Genomic DNA, 25,798 nt, shown 5'->3' on the forward strand with positions numbered 1-25,798 from the left:
GTTTAACCAAGTAATTATTATATATAAACCTGATCAAACAAGGAGTGAAAATCAACAGTGGGTGAAAGTAAAACTTAAAATGACTCCAAATGAGACTTGAGCTTCAGTCTCCTGGTTGAGGGTTTGGTGTTACAGACGTAGGACAAATGATCTTCCTTAGTTGGAAGACTTGATGGTTGATACTCAACTCCTGGTTACTTTCACTTGAATTACCCTTGACAAAAGCACTCATCATAACCAGATGTGAAGGCAGCTGACACAAACCCAACAGTCTTCTTAGTTTGCAAACCCTGAAGCAACTTACTAAGTTGGTCACTACGCAGCCCTCAGTCACACTGAGAGACACTGAGGGATGACAGCCTGACTAGAGAGATGAGTGAGGCAGAAAAGGGAAGCAGGAGGAAAATTAGAGGGAGGGATGGAAAACACAATCATCTGCAGTCGCATCAAATCATAGTGACAGAGATATTTGTGAACAATAGACTGAGTCAGACTGCTTTCAGCTAGACTGGACTGGATGCTCTCTCATCTGTAGCTCAGCTCTCGGATAGTTCACTTTTTTTACATAACTGACAGCACAATAACATAATGTTCAGTTTGCAGGGTAAAAGCTGCAGTCCACCATGGAATCAAAATTGACATTAGATATGTTTTCTTTGCTTGCTGTGTTTCTTTCAGTTGTGAACGCAGACTTTACACTGTCATTCCACTGTGGGTACCCAGAGGGGTAATAATGTGCATGTGAAACCGTTTAGAAACTACCATTAAACTGTGATTTTAAAAAAATGCACTGAAATGACACCGGTAGCTGAAAAACTTACTCCAGTTTCTAGGCTTCAGAAAAAAGAGTAGAAAAGAGAAAGGAAGACAGAGACATCTTTCCTGTAACCAGATACAAAACAGTGCAGGGCCCACACCAAACAACTGCTTTTGTGCAACCAATGCCTGAGGACAGAACTTTAGCTCAGTGGTTCACAGTACTTTTTCCCGTCTTCACAACTGATGCTGCATTTCATTGATGAAAAGCAGGTGTTAGTGTCAGTCTATCAGGTAATATTCCTTTTTTCTTTGGTTTGGTTTTTTAATGCAGGAACATAATCCATCGATTCTACTATACTTTAAAGACTGAACAGCCCTTCTTTTTTTTTTTTAATGAACCTTTGGCTACTTGGCAAACTTTGCATAAACAACCTGTTGAATGCACTTTTAGATCAAATGACAAACCAGAGTGGGTCTTCTCTCACTGTGTCATACTGAGATAAAACCATTAACTCCTTCAGGTAAAAGATTTCACTGGTAAATCCTCAGGTCTATGCAAAGTCCATGAATGCCAAGTGATGATACACCACGAAAGACACACTCACCTACACACAACTACACAACCACCAACCTACTCTCAGTCCTGTATCTGTCCTGCTTCGTAACTTTATTGGCTGACTGCTGGACTCATGTTCTCTATTTCTTTCTGTAACCAATCTATGACAATGAAATGCCTGTTCTTTGGGGCAAAGCATTGACTGTATGTGGAAGGAAAATAACTGGTAGCACTGCCTCACTAATCTGCTTTGATAGATGAGGTGCTATTCACGCATGCTCTGATATATTTTTTTTACAGAACCCAATATCATTTACTTATTTATGCTTCACTCAATAAGCAGATAGGGTTGCACTTCTCTCAGCTTGGACTGTAAAAAGAGGCATTTTATGAAGCTTTACAGGGTATAAGTTGTGTTTTCAGCCAGACAAATGGGAAGCTGGGCAATGCAAAGTACACATTTTATTGTAAAAGGCACAAAACTCCCACTGATGGTGATGTAATAAAATAGTGCCATGTATTACTGATGGTTCTTTGTTTTTTTAATTTATAGGAAAACTGATAAATGTACTGTAATGCCAAATTCAGGAGGCACATTGTGGTGCACAGTCTGAGAGGCAACAGAAGAAGACCACCATATGGTAGCAGTAGGGCCTGCCACCCAGGGGATGAAGCACGTGCAATGGGATGAAGCACTGGAGTATTGCTGTCCTGGAAGAAACTGACTGTGGCAATTTAGCCTTCCTCCTGTGTGCTGTAGCTGACCTCGTGCCAACTCCACGCAACCTTAAAATCTGGGCTATGCTCCTTCCTGCAAGCAGTGCGGAGCAGGCCTCTGCACGCTGAACCACATCGTAACCTGGCTGTCCCAAAGACCAAGAACCTGGTTGATGAGGGTCCATCCCAAAGAATGGAGCGCATCATTATTTCCCATCAAAGTCAGCTGCTGCTGTTTCCAACAGTTGAGAGAGCTCGCAGGTGGGACCGATCTGCAGGTAAAGACTAACCTTATCTTCGATGCCCCCCCCCTCGGGTAAGCCGTACAGGTTAAGGGGTGAAATGCTGATGACTCTGCTGAAGATGCAGAAGGGTTCCCAACAAAGTGAGCGCTCTGTCCACCTTGCCACCAGACTATCACAAGAAGGCCACTATGTCCAGTTGCTTCAGCAGTTTGTGCTTGTAGCAAAGCATCAATCATGTTACGTCAGCTTGCTTAACATACTATATTTTTCAGAAACCCAAGCTGCAGACACTCATATACTTGGAACATACCCAATGAATTAGTGTACTTTTGTGCAGTAAGCAGTTTGAATGTTGACAAAGAGCAATTTCAGCAGGCTTTACCCAACTTCTATCCGAGGTTTTATCATTTAAGCAACTCATCTAAGGTTGCAAATGCTTTATGAGAGCCTGCTGACTATCTAAAAGGCTATCTGCTACACTGGAAGTTGATATAAGAAGAGCTTTCACTACACTAACGCCGCTTCTTTACAGTCAAAAGAACAGACCTGGTTGGTCCTTTGTCCTCAATAGCCCCCAACCGGATAAACAAGATCAACACCGCCACCTAATCAAAACAAACTATCTCATCCTCTTTTTGCCCATCCACACACACACACACCCACATACACACAGGGCCTTCCTTTTTAGGATCAGTCATTCTAGCACCATCCGCAGAATGCCCAGTGCCCTGCTTTTCTCTGAGGCTTGGCGGAGTGCTGACGGTCAGCATGCACCATGCCATGCCCACCCCCCATCCAACAACCCACAACAGTGGCCCACGGGAGCTATTGTCCTTCCTGTTGTTTACCACCAGGATAATGCTGAAGTGGGCAGGGGTGATGTAGCGGACAAGGTGACAACCTCCAGCAATAAAAGATGTAGCCACAGTGCCACATGGTACAGCTGTGATGATGGAAACGTAGCTACAATGTGACCTGGTTTTGAAACTCATTACAACAACTCACAACAGTGTTCGTTTTGAAAATGCATTTCTAACCAATTTGCTTGGTCCAAGAAAACACGATTCACAAGGGACAGTGTCATCTGCATAAATCACAAATGATACACATGTATGACTGTACGGTGGTTGCCTGGTCACATAGACACAGTTGTGTCTTAAAGTAAACATACATTTCACGTTTTGAAAGATTTTAAACCAAGTTTCCATTCAAGCTAAAATACAATGAAAAAAAGTCAAACTTCTGTTACAAATTCATTTTATAATTTAATTAATATATATAAATATAGTTTTATATTTTTAATCATAAACATGCATGGCTAGATTTTTGCTTATTTGCCCCTGCGGTATCCAAAGGCTGCTAAGTTGGTCTTGGTTTTCTTTGTGTTCTAAGCTTTGTGTTGTTTTAAATCATAATTTCTGTATTAGTTAACATAAAGTGATCAATGATGTATCTGAAAGGGCCATTAAGCATCACCTGACAACCCCCCCCCCCCCCCCCCCCCCCCCTCCATCTGGGATGATCACCGGCTGTACGCTGTTTGGCTGGGGATTAAAAACATCATGCATCACAAGCATTTAAAGCAGGAGACAACAGGTCTATTTATGAATGAGTAGTGCAAGTGAAATTAATCTTACGTAATATTATTTCTGTGCAGTTTTACTGGGATGATGCCAGTTTGTACATCAGTCTTGTATAAAAAGGGACATAAGCTGAAAATCTGCTGACCCCCGCCCCCATAAAACCACTTTAAATTAAACCCCGTTGCAGTAAATTCCCATGCATATCCAATCATTCATAATCCTGTGATATGAATAGCTTGACTGCAACAAAGTAAAAAGAGTTTTTTATTGTCCTTATCTGCTTCCCCTTTTCCTATTCATCCTATTGAACAGCCCTGCCTTTGCAAGAAGTGAATCTTAACAGCTTCAGGCACATTCATGTAAAAAGAGTGAGAAAATAGGAAGGGAGGACTCTGAAGGTATCATTCGCACTGCATGACCAAAGACACAATCTGCAGTGTTCGTTTTGTGACACAAGATAAATGGCATTGGGTTTTTAAAGCAAAACATAAAAAACCCATAGACAACATTAGGAATATATTGTATTTTTTTTCATTTTTTTTTTTATTAGTTTATTTGACAGGACAGTGTAACATTAATTAACATTACTGTAAAGTGGGCAGGCCAGGAATTAGCCAAAAGGCTATTTTTCATCTGTTGTCCCTGGACAGATCTTAAAATTGTCTACCTAGCTCATAGACCAATGAAGATCTAATGAAAGGCAAATGACTTTAAGTTGTCTTTTCTTCCGTTAAACCAAGGGTTACATAATAAACTGCAATGGCTTTGTGAAATGATAATTGCCTTTAAACAAGGAGAGGGGAGTACTCATCCATGCATAACTCATCAAAAGCCATTAACGATGGCTGTCATTAAAATTCGCTTCATCTGGATCCAGTTATATTGCTGTGATATCTGGACAGTTGTGTGCATTTTGCATATCAACATGTTTGCTGCTGGCTCCCGGCAGCCTGGTTGGGTGTGTACGGGCATCGGTCGTGAGTATCTCGCCTGTCTAAGGTCATCTCAATCAAAAGGCTCAGTGAGACCTGGGGGGGGCCATGCCTGGCTCGATCTATAAGTGATTTTTAATTTTTTTTTTATTTGTGTGTGTGTGTGAGACAGTTTGTGAGAGAAACTCAGTAATCCTAAAAAAAATATGTTTGACATCAAGAAACTTTACAGGCCTTATAGTCTTATTCTTTTACTGATTCATTCACTGCAATAAATGTCAGTTTGTGCAGTAAAAATGTATACAGCGATCAGTATGAAATACAATCAGTGCCTTATTTCATGAGATCCCATCTCTCTCCACAGTTAATCCAAACCATTTCATCACGTCACTGTTTTCCCTCTTCTAAATGCATTGTGATATATGATCTTTCACAATGCATTTACTATAACTGCCAAGGTCTTTGCCATCAACAATCCAGTCTACATTATGAAAAACAAAATTATCTGCACCATCTCTCTAAAATTTAAAGCCAGGTATTATCCTGCAAAATGAAGAGAATTAAAAATGAAGAGTGGTTCACACTACACAGAATGAAGAAGGCTGTTGCAGAGCCTTCCACCATATAAACTGTGGAAAAAAGTGTGTTTACTATGAAGCAAAGACTTGCATGTTAAATAAAAAAACCCTAAAATCAATAGGCAGTCTCATCCTAATACACTGTGACAATGTGACAGGGCATAAACCCAGCTGGGCTTGTAAACGAGCCAAGTCTCATTGGTATTCCTTTGGGGCCACTGCTAGGTAAAAGGTATTGATAAGCACACAGCTGCACGTGGCCTTGGTATGTGACTCTGGCATGAGTTAGTGTGTGTGCCCTATTATTTTTTTGTCTTTTTTCCAATATGTGACTGTGTTTGTCCTTCAGGACAAGACTGCTACACCTTTAAGTCTCTCCCACATATGGTTCTTGCGGTGGTGATATAACACAGATAGTCACATTGTCAAACCGACTGACAGGCCAACTGACAAAGCCGTCGGGGCAGGCAGGGGAAATAAAATGATGAGGGAGAAAGAACACAGTGGGAAATATTAAGGCAGAACAGGCTGAAATGTTGACAGGATGGGACAGGGGGCAGGAGGTTGAGAGGGGGAGGGGACTGATTGACAGTGTTATAGCAGTGCAACAAGCTGGCATGCCCCCTTTTTTTTCTCCTCCACCCATCTGTTCATAAGGATTACTCAGAGACGGGTGGACAGGAGGAGAGAGGAAGGTTGGAGGAAGAGGGCAGGGAAGAGAGGAGATCCATCATCACTACCTGCAATAACTGAATTCAAACCACTTTTCCATGACCTTTTTTCAGTTAAATAAACTGCCGTGATAATGACTCACTGTTAAAATTATGGCTCACTGCAATATAGTAGAGGGCTCTCATGGGACTATTGAGGTAACAATGATAGTACTGGAAGGTGGAAACATTGTAGTGATGTGTTATGTAATTGCTGAGTGTGCTCTACTTACTAAGACTATTGCTCCCCAGCATGCTATATAGCAGTGCCTTGTTGACTGTGTTAACTCACAAGCCATTATATTTGTTGCTGCTCAGTAAAGACCAATCACATTCTAACATGTATTGAAAAATGTTGTTTAATTCTTCTGTATCTCAAAGTACATTACAGGTCTGTGTCTTGCCCTTTACCACTCTCTGTCCAGTCTTCTAACATTTATACATCACTACTACGCTTTCAAAACTCCCTCCATTGATAGTCTGAATGTTAAACTGCATCAATGCACCACCCTCCTGTGTTTGTGTGCCCTTTGTATGTGCACCAGAGTGTGCTCAGCATCAGGTGAGCAGCAGATGATGCCAGGACATGTGGCTGCTATTTATCCAGTCATAAACAAGGTCCTGTGTTCAAACAGTTGCTGAGTAATTACACTAACCTGTACTGACCTTTCAGGCTGTGGATTTATGGTGACTCTGACTATTTTTATTATGTGCCCTAAAGGATTTTCCAAGGTTACATTTGAATGCATTCCCCAAAAAATCTTTCAAAGTATGAGCCTGAACCTCTGAATGTCTCAAATAACCACACTAATCTAAACAAATTGACACTTAATTTAACTATTATGCTCATTTCCATATTTGTGTTTTTGTTCTTGCACTAGAGTTGCTTTACATGATTCACAGTTCATTTATCTTATATTGTATCTCAATTCATTCACCGACAGAAACGAGCCACTTTAGCTCCTTTTAAACCAACTTTCTTCTACTTGTCTCCCCCTTGTAAACAAAAGTTTTGAACAGGGTGATTGGTGGTGGTGGTGGCACTATGTGCCTGCATTGACCATATTAGGGATATCCACTCTCACTGACATCATAGAGAGCCAAGAGTAGAAAAATCTGTCCAAAACAGAGCCTTTTGAGCTTGAGCTTTTGGCCCATAGGGTTTATTTTCACATATACATTTATGTACAGTGCCAGAATTGAATTGAATTAATAGGCTGTCATGACTATTCAGAGGTTATGGCATCCATGAACATTAATCTACAGTTCTTGGTTTTCTTACTTGTACCTGCTGACTGTACATAGTGCAGATACAAAGAGGGAGGGCCAAGACTGCAAAGGGTATCAGTCACTGCCAGCTGTGAGTCATGCTTCAACACTCAGCACTTTTCATCCATGCCATCTGACCTTTTTATTTGAAGAACAACTAAGGATTGAGCAGCTTATAAATTCATAAAAGAATCTTTCATGTGTGTTTCCAATTGGAAATTTATTTGTAGGTCTGTTAGACTCATACATAATGTAATATGTACCTTCAGAAACTGAACAACCAGCATTTAGTATATAACAAAAACCAAGTACGTATATGGCTATGCACATAGAGCACTAACCCCTTGGAGGGATACTAACCATAACACAACAGGAGCATATCACTGAAACAAAAAAATACAACCCAAAAAAAGCACTAGGCCAGACATGACATCAGCAAAAACTGAGGTTGGGGTATTCGAAGAAGAAGCTGGCTGACACATTCAGTAACATCACTGTGCACACGTAGCAAAGAATAACTAACTGCAGTAGCATTACAAGTGAGTAAAAGCAAAGTATAAGCAGTTTTTGCTGTTACAGAACCTGGGTGACCCTCTTGGTGCTGTATATAATTGTGGCATGAAGTTTACATTCACTCATCATTTAGGCTTTTAATGATTTCTTTGAACTGTTCTTTATTTATTTTGGATTTTCTCTCATCCACACAGGGTCAAATGTATACAGACTCAAATATATACATAAACTCACTTAAATCTTTTAATAGGTGGTACCTTTTAACGTGACACGGCAAAGACCTAAGAGCTTGTTAGTGATCATGACAAGTATTAATTTCTCTTTGCAGCATAAAAAGGATTTGTTTGACAGCACTCATTGGGTGGATCAATACTCAGAACATTGGGAAAGTCCAAGGAACTCAGTGAAGATCTAAGAAGGAGAATTGTAGATTTACACAAGTTGAAAAGGTCTCTTGGAGCATTTCTAAACAGCTGCAGATTCAAAGATCATCAGTTCAAACAATCGCACATAAATAAAAGTTATTCAGATGCGTCACTCCTTTGCCAAGGTCTGGAAGAAGAATCAAACTGTCACCTCAGATGAGAGGAAATTGGTTAGGATGTTCAGAAACAACCCGGGAACCACCAGGGCTCAAGTCTGCCATGAACTGGAAACTGCTGGAGCAGTGAGTTTTACATCGCTATGGACTAAGAGGGTGCCAACCATAAAAAAAGACACCCCTGCTCCAAAATCAACACCTTCAAGCTCGATTGAAATTTGCAGCTGCCCGGATGGCCAAATGCCTTCTGGAGACGCTTTATGGTCAGATGAGCCAAAGATTGAGTTATTTGGCCACAATGAGAAGAAGTATGTTTGGAGAAGCAAAGGTGAGGCTTTCAAACCTAACAACACTGTAAATACTGTCAAACACGGTGGCAGTAGCATCATGGATTGCTTTGATGCCGGCAGTACTGGTACATTGCACAAAATAGATGGAAAAGTAAAGTTCATCCATCTGGACAATGATCCCAATCATACATCAAAACTGGTTTTGGAATAGATAAAGCAGGCTAACATTGAACTTCTTGAATGGCCTTCCCAAAGCCCCAGCCTCAACCCTGTTGAAAATTTATGGACTACATTTAAACCCCAGGTTTGTGCCCAGAAACCAACAAATTTAAATGAACTCATACCAATTCTACCAAAAAGAGCTCGAATTATGGCAGAAGATTCTTGATGGCTAACAAAAGCATCTGGTTGAAGTACAACTTGCTAAGAGACATTTAAATAAATATTAGTGGGGGGTGTACAGTACCAGTCAAAAGTTTAAGTGTGTCCAAACTTTTGACTGGTACTGCATATAAACAGTATATTTGCACCTGTATGGATACTTTTGGCCCTGTGTGGATTGGAGAAAATCCAAAATAAATTCAAACTTGTGCACCCAATTCTTGTTTTTTAAAGTAATTACAGGTGTATGTTGTACAATCATTCCACCCTGGAAAAAGAACAGTTCAAAGACATAATTAATAGCTCAAAATTACCATGACATTCATACCATTCATGAGTGTATGTAAAGAGCATTACACTCTTGGTCATACCGAATTACAATGACCAGGACACTTTAAAATCAACATTTCAAAAGAAATTAGATGTTATCAACAAGGACTAGAACTACTCAGAGAACACATCATCTGCCAAACCCAATGCCCTATCTTACAATTTCACAAAAGAAATGATCTGAACAAGCAGCCACTCGTTCTACCTGTTCTCTGAAAACTGCAAGGTAAACAGAATATGGAACCACATTTACAGAAGAAGAATGGGTCAACATCCTGAGAAAGTCACATGTTACTCACACTGGAATAACCGGACTCATCCTCCTTCAGTCTCACAATTTCATCTATGTATACGGAATGGGTTCAAATTGCTGTCATGTTGGGTAGGACACTCCTTGTCTAATGATGGATGTACGCTCACACATCATCAAGCACATACTCACATAATCTGTTTGCTTAGCTTCTTTTAATTTAACTCTGCCGCTTACTGGCTTAAACCGCTGTGTTAAGATGTATCCTCCCTGTGTTATGCTTTTTTAACATCTCTATGTTGCTGTTAAAAATCAATAAAATATCAATCATTTAAAAAAAATGAATTTTTTAAATGAGAAAATACAATCAAGCAGTCAAATATACTCTTAAGCAATCTTTGACTTACCTGTGAGGATTTATTCTCAGCTGCTGTTTGTCTTCAATGGTTATTTCAACCTGAAACAAACAGGAGGGAAATGACTATGAATGAGGAGTTTAACCCAGATTAGAGCTACTATAAATAATTAATGAAGTGTCCATGGGAAATCACACTGACTCCTTTGACATTATGTCGTAAAGGTGCTTTTACGGAATAGTCTTAGCAAAGAAATTCTAAGTCAAAGTCTATCACAGCTTGCATTTATGCAGACTCACACCAGCATCCTGTCATTCCCTAATCAGCATTAGCTAAGAGAGAAGGAGTTGGAGTTAAAAGACACAATCACAGCTCTCTAAAAATGTGATGGCTCAAAAAAGACCTTGGCCAAGCAAAAAAATTCCAAGTGAGCACCTCTAATTAACTACATATACTTGGCACACACTTACTTAGTCCTCTTTGATTCATTCATTATACAAGGCCAGTGTCACACACCAGCACCACATAAATACATGGGCACCCCCATGTAGCTCTCTAGGGAATACCCAGTAAATGACAGTGTCTGGCTGAGCACAAGGACTTCAATCAATAACCAAAATGTCTCCCATCATTTTTATTACTTTTACATCCAGCAGGGGCAAACACAAATGAAAGGTTGCCCACCAGCATACGCGCACATGCACACAGTGACCTCTGCTTCCCGCAAACAGGCGTCTCTTCGTGACCGTGAATGCATTATCATAATCTCCTGAGAGACTCCCCATTCATCTCATATTAGCAAAACAAATGTGACAGACAAAGAGCGTTGGCACATTTAGACATGAAGCCATTAAAACTGTAGTTAGCTCAGATGGGAAAGATGGTGAATCATGTTAGCAGCCATTAACAAGACAAGGCTGAGCTGTTTGAATTTACTGGATAATATAAAAAGAAGGGTGATCTATTACTAGATGCTGTTACTTAGAGAGTGACTGGAGGAACCCGAATGAGCCGACCTGACCCCAAACATGACATAAGAAGGAAGTAAACGGTCTAAAAATTTTTAAAAAAGTATAACCCCACCTTATAATTAAATAAACCAATTTCATCTTAATGAAGACAACTGAAAGTATATTGATTCAAATGCATCAGGTTGAACCGAATGAATTTTCCAATGTGCACCGGTCTGAACTGATCTGATCCCATTTGAACTGAGCTGCATTGATCTTATCTCAGCTGAATTGAAACAAATTGAAGTGAGACCAAAGGGGGCAGACACAGATGAAGAGAGGAGGAAGAAACAGTGTAAGATGTTAATGAATGGAGACAGGAATGCAACAAGACATCAGATAACTGTGGCAGAAGAGGCAGAGCGAGGATGATGTGGGGGGGGAAGAGTGCTTTTAAGAGAAAGAGAGAGAGAGAAACAGAGAGAGAAAGAGAGATGGGGAATAACATTAAAAAAAAGAGTGAGGGGGAATCAGAAGCATACATTTTTAATTGGCAAATCTAAAAGCGCTTCATCATCTGAGTGCGGGGGGGTGGGGGGTACACAGATAGTATAAAAAGAGAGAGAGCAGAGCTGGGAGGTGGTACGAGAGCAAAGCTAGCAGAGCTGACCTCATGCTCCAGCAGGTTGCCATGGTGACAAAAAGCGACGTGCAGAGAAGAACAAAGAATACGATTTTCTTTTCAACAAAACAGTTCAAGATTTGGGGACCAAATCAAACTCTAATAAACTCTGGGGATGTCTGTAGGTTTATGTGCCTCTCAACAGAACACCTTTATGCTAAGAGGCTGATATTTGCTTCTCTTAGCATAAAACAAATCCTGCTTTAATGCTTTAATATAACTTCAAGTAAATCAAACTTCTGTGAAATCAAGCCATCCACTTAGGAAGCAACACTGATTGACAATCAATTTCACATGCTGTTGTGCAAATGGAATAGACAACAGGTGGAAATTATTGGCAATTAGCAAGACACACTCAATAAAGGAGTGGTTCTGCAGGTGGGGACCACAGACCACTTCTCAGTACCTATGCTTTGGCTGATGTTTTGGTCACTTTTGAATGTTGGTGGTGCTTTCACACTCGTGGTAGCATGAGACAGACTCAACCCACACAAGTGGCTCAGGTAGTGCAGCTCATCCAGGATGGCACATCAATGCAAGCTGTGGCAAGAAGGTTTGCTGTGTCTGTCAGCACAGTGTCCAGAGGCTGGAGGCGCTACCAGGAGACAGGCCAGTACACCAGGAGACGTGGAGGAGGCTGTAGGAGGGCAACAACCCAGCGGCAGGACCGCTACCTCTGCCTTTGTGCAAGGAGGAACAGGAGGAGCACTGCCAGAGCCCTGCAAAATGACCTCCAGCAGGCCACAAATGTACATGTGTCTGCACAAACGTTAGAAACCAACTCATGAGGATGGTATGAGGGCCCAACATCCACAGATGGGTGTTGTGCTCACAGCCCAACACGTGCAGGACGCTTGGCATTTGCCAGAGAACACCAGGATTGGCAAATTCGCCACTGGCGCCCTGTGCTCTTCACAGATGAATGCAGGTTCACACTGAGCACATGTGACAGACGTAACAGAGTCTGGAGACGCCGTGGAGAGTGATCTGCTGCCTGCAACATCCTTCAGCATGACTGGTTTGGCAGTTAGTCAGAATGGTGTGGGGTGGCATTTCTTTGGAGGGCCACACAGCCCTCCATGTGCTCGCCAGAGGTAGCATGACTGCCATTAGGTACAGAGATGAGATCCTCAGACCCCTTATGAGACCATATGCTGGTGCGGTTGGCCCTGGGTTCCTCTTAATGCAGGACATGCTAGACCTCATGTGGCTGGAGTGTGTCAGCAGTTCATGCAAGATGAAGGCATTGAAGCTGTGGACTGGCCCGCCCGTTCCCCAGACCTGAATCTGATTGAGCACATCTGGGACATCATGTCTCGCTCCATCCAACAACGTCACGTTGCACCACAGACTGTCCAGGAGTTGGCGGATGCTTTAGTCCAGGTCTGGGAGATCCCTCAGGAGACCATCTGCCACCTCATCAGGAGCATGCCCAGGCATTGTAGGGAGGTCATACAGGCACGTGGAGGCCACACACAATACTGAGCCTCATTTTGACTTGTTTTAAGGACATTACATCAAAGTTGGATCAGCCTGTAGTGTGTTTTTCCACTTTAATTTTGTGTGTGACTCCAAATCCAGGCCTCCATTGGTTAATAAATTTGATTTCCATTGATGATTTTTTGTTGATTTGAGTGTTCCCTTTATTTTTTGAGCAGTGTATATATATATATATATATATATATATATTAATATATAATCAGAAGAGATAAAAACGTTTTATAAATAACTGGTTCAGCTAAGCTAAGCTAAGTAGATGCCGGCTCCAGATGATATGGTCTCTTTTAGTCTTATGTTTTGAAGCGGCAGACACTTAGATATTTTTATAACCTAATAATATATAAGAATAATTTTTAACCCAAAAGTTAAGAAATTCCTATATTATAGTAGCCAAAACATAAAAAATAACTTAGCCAACACAAACACAATAGCTTGTTAGGGTAAAAAATTATGCTAAAAGAAAATACTCAAATAGAAAACAGAAATATAAAATTAAATGGAAAATTACAAAAAAAAAAAAAAGTGAAAAAAAGTAAATCACTAAATCAAAATCTACATATGCAGTTGAAATTTAGAATAGTTTATTTAAAGAGATCTAGATAGCTCCTGTCAACAAGAAAACAACAGAAACTACACATTTCTTGTCAGAAAAGCTGATGCACTGGTTAGAAATGTGTGAACAGTATTACCACCAAAAAATAAATAAATTAATTAACTGACAATAGCAAAATGGTCAGTTAATAAGCAGTAAACAGTCTCAAATTAGCTAACCAACATTAAAACTACTAAATTTATAATGAAGTTAATCACATTGTGGGAAAAAATATACTTGAATGGTAGTGACACAGTATTATATCCAGTGAAAGTCAAATGTAAGCACAAAAGTACCAGGCAGTGATTTCCCTGCCAATTTTAAGTGAAAGTATAACACAACTGCTTAACACTTTTCAACTTAACCTTGTAACTGCTCAGGAGCGTGGATACCTACGTAAAAAAAGGACTTTAAATTTACAAAGTTTTAACCAGCTGCTTAAACTCCTCCTTTTTCCACCATTCAGACTGACCTCCTTGGCCAAATAATCAGTATGTAACCGCATCAGCAATTTCCATGGACCCTCTGCTCTTTCTTTCACATGGAGCGCATGTAGTGAGAATTGCAGTGATGCTCGGTAGAGTCATTTGTACTTTTGGGTCATGCTGCTGGCATCTCCTCCATGCATGCCTCTGTAGCCTGGGTTTACTCGACGGTGTGTTTTTGCCTCAAGTGGTGAAACAAGTTTGCTGTCTCCACCTTTAGTGGTTTTCTTGACTATTTTGCAAAGTACTGTGCTTTGTTGGAGGTTGCTGAAGTAACTCCCTGAAACACTGCTCTCGCTCTCAGACATGTTTGTGCTTGTGCTCTTGTCGTGTGTGCTAGGGAGCCTAAATGTATTGCGTTGCTATATCATTGATATCACAAGATGACAATCTATTTATTATAAAAAATTTAGACCAGTGTTATCATTTTACCTTTCATCCATCCATACATTTTCTACCGCTTATCCTAGTATGAGGCACAATTCTATTTTTTTCAATACTATTTTAATTTATTTTAAAAACAGCAAGATGGTAGGTATGGGTATGTTTTTTGTTTTTAATTTCTTGGTCTTTTAAGAAAGCACTGATAAAGCAGAATTGTTGAATAGCATCATAAAAATTATACCTCCTTTTTTTGCATTCTGTGGAGAGCTGTCCATATACACTGACAGAAATTCTAATGTACAATTATAAGATATACTATGTAGGCCTGGCACCGAGTCAGTCTTTTGCAAGCTTCTGCAAAAACGCTAGCACCAGAGTGGTAGCCTCCATTCCTGTCAGCAACAAATGAGCCAAGTGATGTGACACGCTATTATGGCACCCATGCCAGGTAAGCCAGTAGTTGGAAATCTTTTAATATATTCTATAACCCTATACAAGACCCTGAAAAGAGAGCTAGTATAGCATTATAACACACATTTTAAAATTTCTAACAAAGCAAAATCTGCATGGTTTACAACAGTTGTTCCTTTGATTCCATGTTAAATCCAAATTTTCTCATGGTTGATAAAGAACCCCCAAACATATTCACTTTTTTTGTTTATCTTTCTTTTCTAGTGGGCGGTTTGGCATCATTTGTCTCCTCCAGTGCCACACACGACTCCATTTTAAACAAATGGGAATTATTTTAAAAAACCAGGACAAGAGAGGAGTTACCTAACAAGCACTCTATGCACAGAACAAAGTGTTGAGTAAACATTTTCAGTTCACCTTGAGAAAGATTCATGCAGCAGAAATAGATCTGATCTCAAAAGAAACTAAATATCTCTGTGGCAATACTACGAATGTGAACCGTAAGCTCAGAAGATGAAGGCCAGTGTTTCTGTGTCCTTACGTCAACTAAAGTGTGATCACTATTCTGGATTATTAAAGCTATATAAGTGCCGAGGCCCGGTGAAATACTGCTTTGATTTATTACCCAGCTCCTGTTTCAATTAGCCTTCTGAGTTTATGAATCCACTTGGAGCCAGTAAACCGCAAGCATCTAAATGTATCAGTGTGTGGATTTTTTCATCCTGTTATAAAATAACAGACCCCAGGCATGAATAGAAATTGTGTGGGGGGGCTATAATCCCTTAGGCCAAGGGGGCAGAGCAATCAGCGACGGTAGCAGCTGCCTGCAAAGCACGCTCTTAGCACATGCCTTGACTGCATGCCCTCCACTCTCCTTACCTTAAAGTAGTGAGATATTCTGTCCAGACAAGTGTGCCATCAAGTCTAACTCACACACCCTGACCTGAAGATAAAGCCAAATACAGGCTGGTAGTTCCACGACAATAAAAAGAGTTGCAGCTGCCTTTTGGTTTCACTGAAAATGAGAAAAATAAAACAAAACAAGCGCACCCACTGGATGTAGCACCTGGACAGTGACAGATGTCTATCTGTACGAGCCTGAAGCTTTTTGCATGCAGCATCATACAGCATCTGTGTGTAATAACATTTTGGTGTAGATGGTTTATTACTGTGATTGTGTCCGTGTGCATCAGTCTATGTTCCTTTAGAACACATAGACTGATGAGCGAACTTATTAAGATGTTGGGTTTAGGGCACAGTGTCATGGTGTTTTGTGTATATATATATATATATATATATATATATATATATATATATATATATAATATATATATATATAATATATATATATAATGCAATGAAAAGCAAACACAGCAGCTGCAGTTTAAATGGTTGATTTTAACCCAGCCATAATACATTGTTGAAGATCCCATCAGTTCCTCTCTGGCTGAACCTCTTTCAGTTTACAGCTTATGGAATCTAGGCAGATGGGAATTATATAATACCATATAATGGTATTTTCTTACCATTTCTAGATTAAAAAAAGGCCACAAGTCAATGCCAGGTTGACCTTTCAGACTGCTTTTGAAGCCTCCCCTCAACAATTCAAACCCATACATCCCCTTGTAATGGTTCTGTGTGTGCTAGAGACACAGAATGAAAAGGAGGGCTGGTTACCATGACTATTCTAAGGGTTTTTAATTTTAACAGTCTGTGAGCATCCTTCGGATGACAGACAACACACACAGTCCGGTCCCACAGAAAAAGGGCAGCCTAAGAGGAGCTGGATTTAATCAGAGAGATTTATAGCCTCCCACAAGTTTTTTTTTCCCTTCAGAGGTTAAAGGGCAGTTCTCCCATCCAAGCTGTTCCCATTCAACACCGCACACAATGGAGTCATCAAGAATGTCAAACATACACACAGAGACTGAGGACAAAGGCATACTGTATAAATCAAGATTAGGGAATAGCAGGAAGTAACTTTTTTTTCTCTTTTGTTGATTCTCTGCTAACTTGGGTGAGGTATACTGTAAAAATGTTTAAAAATCCAGGTATGAGCTCCCTGGGGATTGATCCCCAGTATGTTTCATCATACTCATCTCAAGTTCCAGCAGAAGGATGAAAGTGAGAGCCAGGCTAAGAGGGGTAGAAACATGACAGGGAGAGGTCCGGAGCAGCAGAAAGAAATGATGTGAAAGATGAACTGCTTGGCCAAACCCAATGAAGATGAATACCTCATAGTATGACTTGACTCTGTGAGAGAGGGGGATTTCTATGATAATGTCAGGGGTTACTCCTTTGGGCTATAAAACTTAATTTAACATAAACATGCACTCCTACACTTCCATGCAATAAACACCCTGATGAAGTGTAGTATTCAGTGGTACTCCACAAGAGATAACAACTACTCTATCCATCTATTTCAATACAAGAACAGTGAAGAACTCATGCTGGACTAAATTAACTATCAGATTTACAGATTTCAATAATAAACTAAGAACAAATGTAAGCAAATATTTAACCTACCAGTAAGTTCAAAGACCAGGCCACAATGCAAAAATCTATAGGAGTTTTTAGACTGGATTAATTTTTTATAATCCTTGCGACTGTTGGGGGATTAACCGGTTAACTGGGTCTAACAGGGTAGGTTCTCTCCCAGCCAGGAGAAACCTTTGCAAGTTTGCTTGGTCAAGACCTAACCGCTTACACTAATTGGTCTAACCACAGCAGCCTCAGGGGCTGAAAAATTAAACCAACACGGAAGTTCACTGATCGGTCACTTAAGGCTGGCTCCAAAAACCAAGCCAGTCTCTTATGTTAAAATGCCCAGCTTTACAAGAATAATACATATGGCTTTGTATGAAATACAGTTTTCATCTTGAAATCTAATTTTCACCTTCATGATTCAGCCAAGTCACTGAACTGTAGGGCTGAGTCCTGAACCTTTCTACTCAAGTTTAGCTCTCAAAGTGCTTCCTACTACAAGTCTCATTCACCCAATCACACAGTCATAGAGCAGTGTGTTTTATAACATTCTCACACATGCAAATGGATGCATTGGGGGCAACTTTAGGTTCAGTATCTTGCCCAGGGATACTTCAACATGTGGACAAGAGGAGCTGAGGTATAGATCCACCAACCTTCCGATCGGTAGACAATATTCTTTCACACCTGAACCAAAGTACCAGTTCACACTATTCACAAATTTCAGTGCACACCTGGGTGAGAGTAAGAACAAAAGCAAAGCATGTGACATCACTCCTGCAACATGTTGAAGCCAAACAACACAATCTCAGTTGTGCGTACACTTTTCAACTCGATGGAGAAAACGTTTCTTCTATAACATCTGTAAAATGCAAAGCTGGCTATGGCAGATGTGTTTGCCATAGCCAGCTATGCATTTTACACTATAGTTCAGAGCAAAACACCTGGTCAAATGCAAACCATAACTAAGTGTAATGCATTTGTATTAATGTATTAAAAGCCAAATTCACCAAGGGCCCAGCAATGAAAGAAACTGGACCCATGGATGATGATGAAACCTAGTGAGACATCGATAGCTTCATTCAACATGATCTACATGTAATTAATTAGCTAATTGGATTAAGTTGTTGTTAGAGGAACAGGGCTTCCTGGCGGCAATGAAATCACGTATCAGCATGTTATTTATGTAAACAAACATGTTATATATGACACCTTAATATGTAACTATAACCAATAATCTAATATTATACAGAGAAGTCCAAACTTCTCAATTAATATATTTTAATTTTAATTGAGAAGTTGGGCAGCACGGTGGCGTAGTGGTTAGCACTGCTGCCTCACAGTTAGAATACCATCTGGAAGACCTGGGTTCCATTCCACCTTGGCCCAGGCCTCTCCCTCTCTCTGTGTGGAGTTTGCATGTTCTCTCCCCGTGCTTGCGTGGGTTTCCTCCGGGTACTCCAGTTTCCTCCCACATTCCAAAGACATGCACTTACTGGGGTTAGGTTAATTGGCTAATCTAAATTGCCCATAGGTGTGACTGAGTGCGTGAATGTGAGTGTGAAAGGTTGTCTGTCACTCCGTGTTGGCCCTGCAACAGGCTGGTGACCTGTTCAGGGTGTACCCTGCCTCTCGCCCTATGACAGCTGGGATAGGCTCCAGCCCCCCCGCGACCCCTTAACAGGATGTGCGGAAGCGAATGGATGGATGGATGGATGGATTGAGAAGTTTAGACTTATTTAGAAAAAATATATATATTTTTTTCAGTACCAGTTACTGAATTTGGTTATTTTCATGTTTTAGCTGAATTCGGTTTTTAAAACATGAAAGAACCTTTCAAACATGAAGGTACACAACCCTACTGAAGCTGACCTTTCTACCATGTGTTGTGTTGTTAGCATCTGGAGCATTGTAATATGGTGTCCTGTGTCATTTGTTGTATTAAAAATACTATTTAAGAAGTCTGTGCTCCTGTTTATGGTAAGTAAAATGTTGGCATTATTTTATCTATATGTTTGTACAAATTAGCAAGTACCTGTCTCTGTGCGCCTTGCTAGCCAAGCAGGTTAGCATTAGTTGATTAGCACTATAATCCTCTCTAAATATGGTCAAGTTCTGGCTCAAGAAATCAAGAAGGCAAGCTCGGAGCTTTTAAACAGTAGTCAAGACTCATCTTTTATATGTTTTACAGTCCATCGGTCAAACAAGTATAACAACCTCCAACCACCATTTTAAAAACCTAAAAGGTTAAAAATCCCAAATTAAAGCTCTTACAGTAGGGCATTAAAAAAAAAAAAACACCACTGAATGGACTGACAATGAAGTTAGGGCTAATTAGCCTGTATAGACAGAGAAAATACACCATGTTACCAGCATGCTAACAATGACCAGCTATTAATCATTCAGCATTCCATTTATCACATTAACAACTAATACACCCATTCTACTTAATAAGACGTGGGTGTACACCAGTTTACAGCGGCCATTATGAGAAATATTTGGTTGGAAAAATAATATGTAGTACATATGACTGCATTGATTGGTACAGAAACCAGGCTGCACAGGCTTGTAACTAGTATCACCACTGAGAGTGTCAAGCAGAGTAGCACATGAAAACTTAACAAAGTAGGATGTGACATGTCAGAAACATGCTGAAAAAAATGTCCATGCAGCCAGAACCCTGGAGACCATCTTATGAAAGCAACAACACAAAAGGGATGTAAGCAAAAGCAAAGATGGAGACAGATGTAGAAGAAAGCAACGAGAAATGAGCGGAGGGCACCGAGAAACAGAACAGTAGAAATGAGAGTGTGAGGAACAAGGGCTTGTTGAAAAGGGCGAGCAAACAGTGGAGGTATATGGACCTATAGGACGCCTTGGAGACATCTAATATTGACTACATGTCTTCAACGTCACAGAGAAAAAGACAGAAGAGAACAGAAGAGGATTGAGGCCTCCTAATATTAGTAACACAAGTGGAGAGGGATTTCTCTAAATGATCTCATTAATTTAGAACTCCTCACACGAAAAAAAAAAAAAAAATTCTCAGGCTCAAAGCTGAGATGAGAAAGTGACAAGCTAACACAAAAGCTTTCTGTGTCAGTGAAGTGCAGATCTGCCTGGCAGCGAGCGGTAACCAAGAGATTAAAATAAATGGGATATCACTTTTTTCACTTTGACTCAAGACAGGCACAGTATGAAGATTGATGCCTGATTGTAGCTTTATCAGACTAAGAAGCGCACTCCTCCCTCTCCTGCCAGTCTTACACCAGACAAACGAAGCACATCGCAGCTGTGAAATCGCTACATCCTGCAGCCATCCTGCAAAGAGACTCCAACTGGAAATAAGCTGACTCTTTAAAGCATGTCTCTCTTGCTATTTCTCAGTGTTTATTAGGATATGTTTACTGAAAGCACATCATTCATGTCAATGCGCTAGCACTGTGTTTTGAATGATTTTTCTAGTTAAAATCAAAGGGCCATGATCTTGATCCACATACATACCTATTTATTTTTTATCTCATTCTTTTTTGTCAAATATGGAATAGTGTAAGCTATCAGTGCAATGAGGAAATGTTCAGGGACTAAAGATTTGTGGTTAAGTGCTTTAAAAAACTACTACAGGGATGTGAAAAGTGAGATTGGCAAATGCTGGTATATTACTGTAATATTTTATTTAAGATCTCACCCCAGTGCAGCACGGTATGTTTGTTAGAAGAGTGAAAATGCTAATGTGCAGGGTGTGACTGATGTCTATGAATGTGGCTTGGCAAACTGATTATAGCACTCTGCTCTTCACTTGTCTTTCAATGAATGGGAAAGCTCTAAAATGTGTATTTCACTATACTGGCTGGACTCCACATCAACATTTCTCTTCTGAACAAGGACTTCTGGCTGCAAGCAGACAAAGCGGGGTTCTATCTGAACAGTAGCGGAGCTTCTATCATAATCGAATTAAAATGTTTGTGTGTTTTTCTTTTGCATTTCTAAGCGCTATATTTGTTCATGGGCCTCGGGGTCAAATAAATCTCAGTTGCCGCTCGCGTTGCTTTCAGTTCTGTGGCTCTCGGCTTTGTTAATGTGACAACATTTTCTGGGATAACAAAAGAAGGTTAATGTGCAAATGTCCCTGAGGCCCTCCTATTATGTGACAGCCGTGAGTCATGGCCTCACCTGTGCAGAAAAATTACAACGCTTGGTATGACTTATTTGGATGCTGTCATGGTTCAGTAATAGAGCATTGCTGTTGTATCCATACTGCAGAGTGCACGATCACTGCCGCAGGAACTGGACACACATGATTCCATACAGTGTGTACCCATGGCTTCACACACACACACTCATAAACCTACTTTATTTGGTTTCAACCTTTGCCTTGATTTTCATTAAACAAATTCTCAATCAAACGCCACTGATCTGTAGTCAAATTCTAGCACACGAAACAAACCAGCGAATCAGCCACATCATTCTGAGACCTGCAAACCTGTCAAAGAGTGACAGGTTTGAGACATGCTGGAATCACACTTCTGTCACCATTTGGATAAAGTTGTTGGGATAATTTGATACATTTGTTGCACTGTATAATATTCCGTTGTATGATATTCCATATTCCATCATATTCCACTGAGAGCAGACTGTGTCTGCGTCCCAGTAGCCTCATTATTTGACACCGATCTCAGTACTATTAAGGGCTTGCTATATCTATCTTTTGACACCCTTACATGGATTTTAGAAAGATTTTAAAATTTAATGTGTTGTTTCTTTCACTTATGCAAACCTCTTATCATTCCTCAACTGACTCTCAAAAAGCTTGCTTTGGTTCAGATCTCTGTCTATTCCAGCACGTCTTTATTTATACCTTTATATCATCATAGTACTAAATGGAGTAGAGTAGTACATTTATGTAAAGATGGTGAGTGTTAACCTAGTGATGAACCCATGCAGAATTATCAAGCAAATCTGCAGTGCAATTAGCTCTGTGAAGCATTTTAGCATCTTTGAGTATACTGCTTTGGATTTCCATTGGATAATTTAGTTAAAGGAGCTGATGAAGCCTTAAAATAATAAAGTATAGATAACAGATGAATCATAGTCATCTGGTGGGCACAAATATCTTCAAACAAATACTAATATTCTTTTTATTGCTTCTTTTCTTCTTTTTGGGCAACTATTTGCTAACATTTCTACCATCGACCTGATGGGGGATATGTCAGTGCTGCGGCTGTTGTGCTGCCAGCAGTGATTATTCTGGTATTTAATCACCATGCATTAAACCATGCTGTTTAATCCTATTGCATCAAGAGGCAATATCTACTGATATATTGTAATATTAATGCACTAGTGTATGCATACACTCACCAGCTACTTTATTAGTTATACCAGTTCAGAAATCATCAGAAAAGTAATTGAAGTGACTCTGAACATGGCATGGTTGTTGGTGCCAGACGAGCTGGTCTGAGTATCTTAGAAGCTGCTGATCTACTGGGATCTACCCACACAACCATCTCTAGGGTTTACAGAAAATGGTCTGAAAAAGAGAAAATATCCAGTGAGTGGCGGTCTTCTGAATGAAAATGCCTTGTTGATGCCAGAGGTCAGAGAAGAATGGCTAGACTGCTATGAGCTGAAAGGAAGGCAACAGTAACTCGAATAAACACTCGTTACCACCAAGGTACGCAAAAGAGTATCTATGAATGCACAACACATCAAACCTTGAAGCAGATGATCTACAGCAGCAGAAGACCACACCGAGTGTCACTTTTATTGGCTAAGAACAGTAAACTGAGGATACAATTCACACAGGCTCTGACCTCTGCAAACCTTTCCTGATTTATGGACTCAATCACTCGTTTTGGGTCTTACTGAATAAAAAATTAAGTCACCATAACCAGCTCCACTAAGAGATCTCTCTGTTAGGTGACTGTAATTATTTCTGTACACCATAATATATGGTATATGTACACTATATACATGTATATGTATAGAGAGGTAGCCTGATAAGAAAAAAACGGCTAACTTTTAAAAACCCAGTGTGAGCCTAAACAACTACATCTTTTATCTCTGACTTGTGAAAGCAAAAAAATCTAAGCTGAGATCAATAACACCGGGGAAAACAAGGACCACTGGACTTAGCAAAGTAGCAAACCCTAGCAGCTTGCCATCAGCACATCTCACGTTGCACAAACATACAAAGAAGCACAGACTATTCAGTGCTGCCCAGAGGGCTTCACTGCCTTGTTGGACAGTGGAGCTGAGCCCATGGTAGGCGAGACAGCATGGGCCCAGCTGTAAAAGAGAGGCTATAGCTATCTCTATAGAAAGACCCCAGTCAGCACTTTAGTACTTTAGTAAAAACAGATGCTGTCAGAGTTAATGAGTGTAGCTCGCAGCATTGCAGCTCAGGGTTTACATTGGGACAGTCTACAACTCCATCTGTGCAAACATGTCTTTTACTAGCCAGTTAAGGGTATACATACCCTTAACTTCAATATTCTTAGAACATTTTAATTAATAATTATGAAACCATTTTTTTCCCCAGTGTTCTCATAAGTAAGACTAAACCCCTGTTTCATTTGATGTATTGTTTGTAGTTCATATATATGCTTTTATCTTTGCCCAAAAGATAAAGAAATAAGGAAATAATGCATTGTGGTGTAAGTGGTGCTTTCTCTTGCTCATTACAACATGTTTGATCATGATAATCATAGCAGGAGAGATTTGGGCTAACAAAGACACACTGAGTTGACCCACTCTACTCAATGCAGTGTTAATGAGTGTCCAAGGGGACTCACGGATGCCGAAAGTCTAATCGAGGAGCTTCACACTATTACTGCCCAAAAGATGGCTGGCAGCCTAACAATAAATGTTCAGATTAAGAATATTTCCAAAGGGAGCTGTTTTATTTTGTGCCAATGTTTTAAAATAATGTTGTCAGGGTGCATTTATGTAACCTCTCTGAGCAAAAAGCACACGTTCCAGACAGCTCTAAATGCTCTGTTTCAGATAGTTCTTTTTCTACCATGGGCTCTGTACGATGTCACAGAGAGGGGACCTCCCTATATGGTCATCTCTAGCACGCAGGTCTAGTTGTGTGCAGCGACGCCCCACCCATTTGTTGTATAAACCGTTTGTTTGTGAAGGGCAGCCAGTGAGAAGAAAGTTAGCTGAAAGGAAGAGGGAGAGGTACCTAAAATGGCTCTTTCAGACAGAGGATGAACTGGGAAGCTCTACAAAGGCCTAGTATAAGATCCATTAGGATTACTTTGACCTGCAAATCTAGTAGAGAGCTCAAGAATATAAATATGGAGCTGCAAATCACTGTAATAGGTCTCTCTTAATGTTCAATCTTCCATTTACTCCCTTTCTCAGTTAACCCATTATTAATTAGAAAAATGCTCAAACTGACTCTAAAATCTTGTTTTGTCTAATAGCACACAGCCCAAAATATTTACCTATGTGTATGCCAATAATACATATAATAACGCATATATGTATACCAATGAATGGCAAATATTGTAATAGTCAACCATAAATGACAATAAATAGATCATTGAAATTAGTAGGGTTCAAAATCATTAACATAATACTAATTCAGTTCTACTTCACAAGATTAAATTATTAAGATTTAAGCAAACGTTAATCTCAAAACTGCCCCAAATCAACAGCTTGAATAATCTCACTGAAACACCAGAGATTATGAGCACACTGTTTTCACTACAACAATGTTGCTGATTGCAGTTGCTGCTTCATCTTTATTATTTCATGCATGTAAAAAGTATTTCTCTCATATTTTATGCACACAAGCAAAGACAAAGGTAAAGATGGAGGGGAGCAGGCGCTGCTTCAATATTTATGAAGTGTGGGATCCACAATGGTAGGAGCCTCGTGTTCACAAGGAGTGACATATCCTGTCTTTTAATCATATTAAGCTATAATCTAAGGTAAGGTACACACTCTTTTGATTACGTCTTCCTTCAAATAACCAGCTTTCAGTGAGATGATAAACACTGACACGTGGATAAGGAAAAATAACAGACAGCAAGATGGGGAGCCAAAAAATGCAATAGCATGGTATTAAGGCCATCCCATAATTAACACCACTAATATGGCAGAGGTAACTTTTATCATTGCTGACCAAACAAGTGGCAGTTAATGTGATCCAACCCTGACAGGACACTCCCTTGTCACCTGATAGCTTGTGTACCCAGAGGAACTTACCATGGGAAAAGTATGCGATACCTGCTTTCAAAATGTAGCTGGTCTTCCACTTATTGAGGGTCCTTTTGTGGAGTGAATATCTT

At 40.1% G+C, this 25,798-nt stretch overlaps 1 protein-coding gene across 3 annotated transcripts in view; it reads right to left on the reverse strand.

The window, feature by feature from the left end:
• nrcama (neuronal cell adhesion molecule a) overlaps positions 1–25,798 on the reverse strand; it is a 61,358-nt gene that overhangs the window by 25,423 nt on the left and 10,137 nt on the right. For all 3 annotated transcript variants that reach the window (XM_030719724.1, XM_030719723.1, XM_030719722.1), the window contains exon 2: positions 10,062–10,111. The gene's annotated coding sequence lies outside the window, so the exon portion shown is untranslated. The remainder of the gene's footprint in view (positions 1–10,061; positions 10,112–25,798) is intronic.

This window comes from Archocentrus centrarchus, chromosome 23 (assembly GCF_007364275.1).
Source record: "Archocentrus centrarchus isolate MPI-CPG fArcCen1 chromosome 23, fArcCen1, whole genome shotgun sequence".
Taxonomy (NCBI): domain Eukaryota; kingdom Metazoa; phylum Chordata; class Actinopteri; order Cichliformes; family Cichlidae; genus Archocentrus; species Archocentrus centrarchus.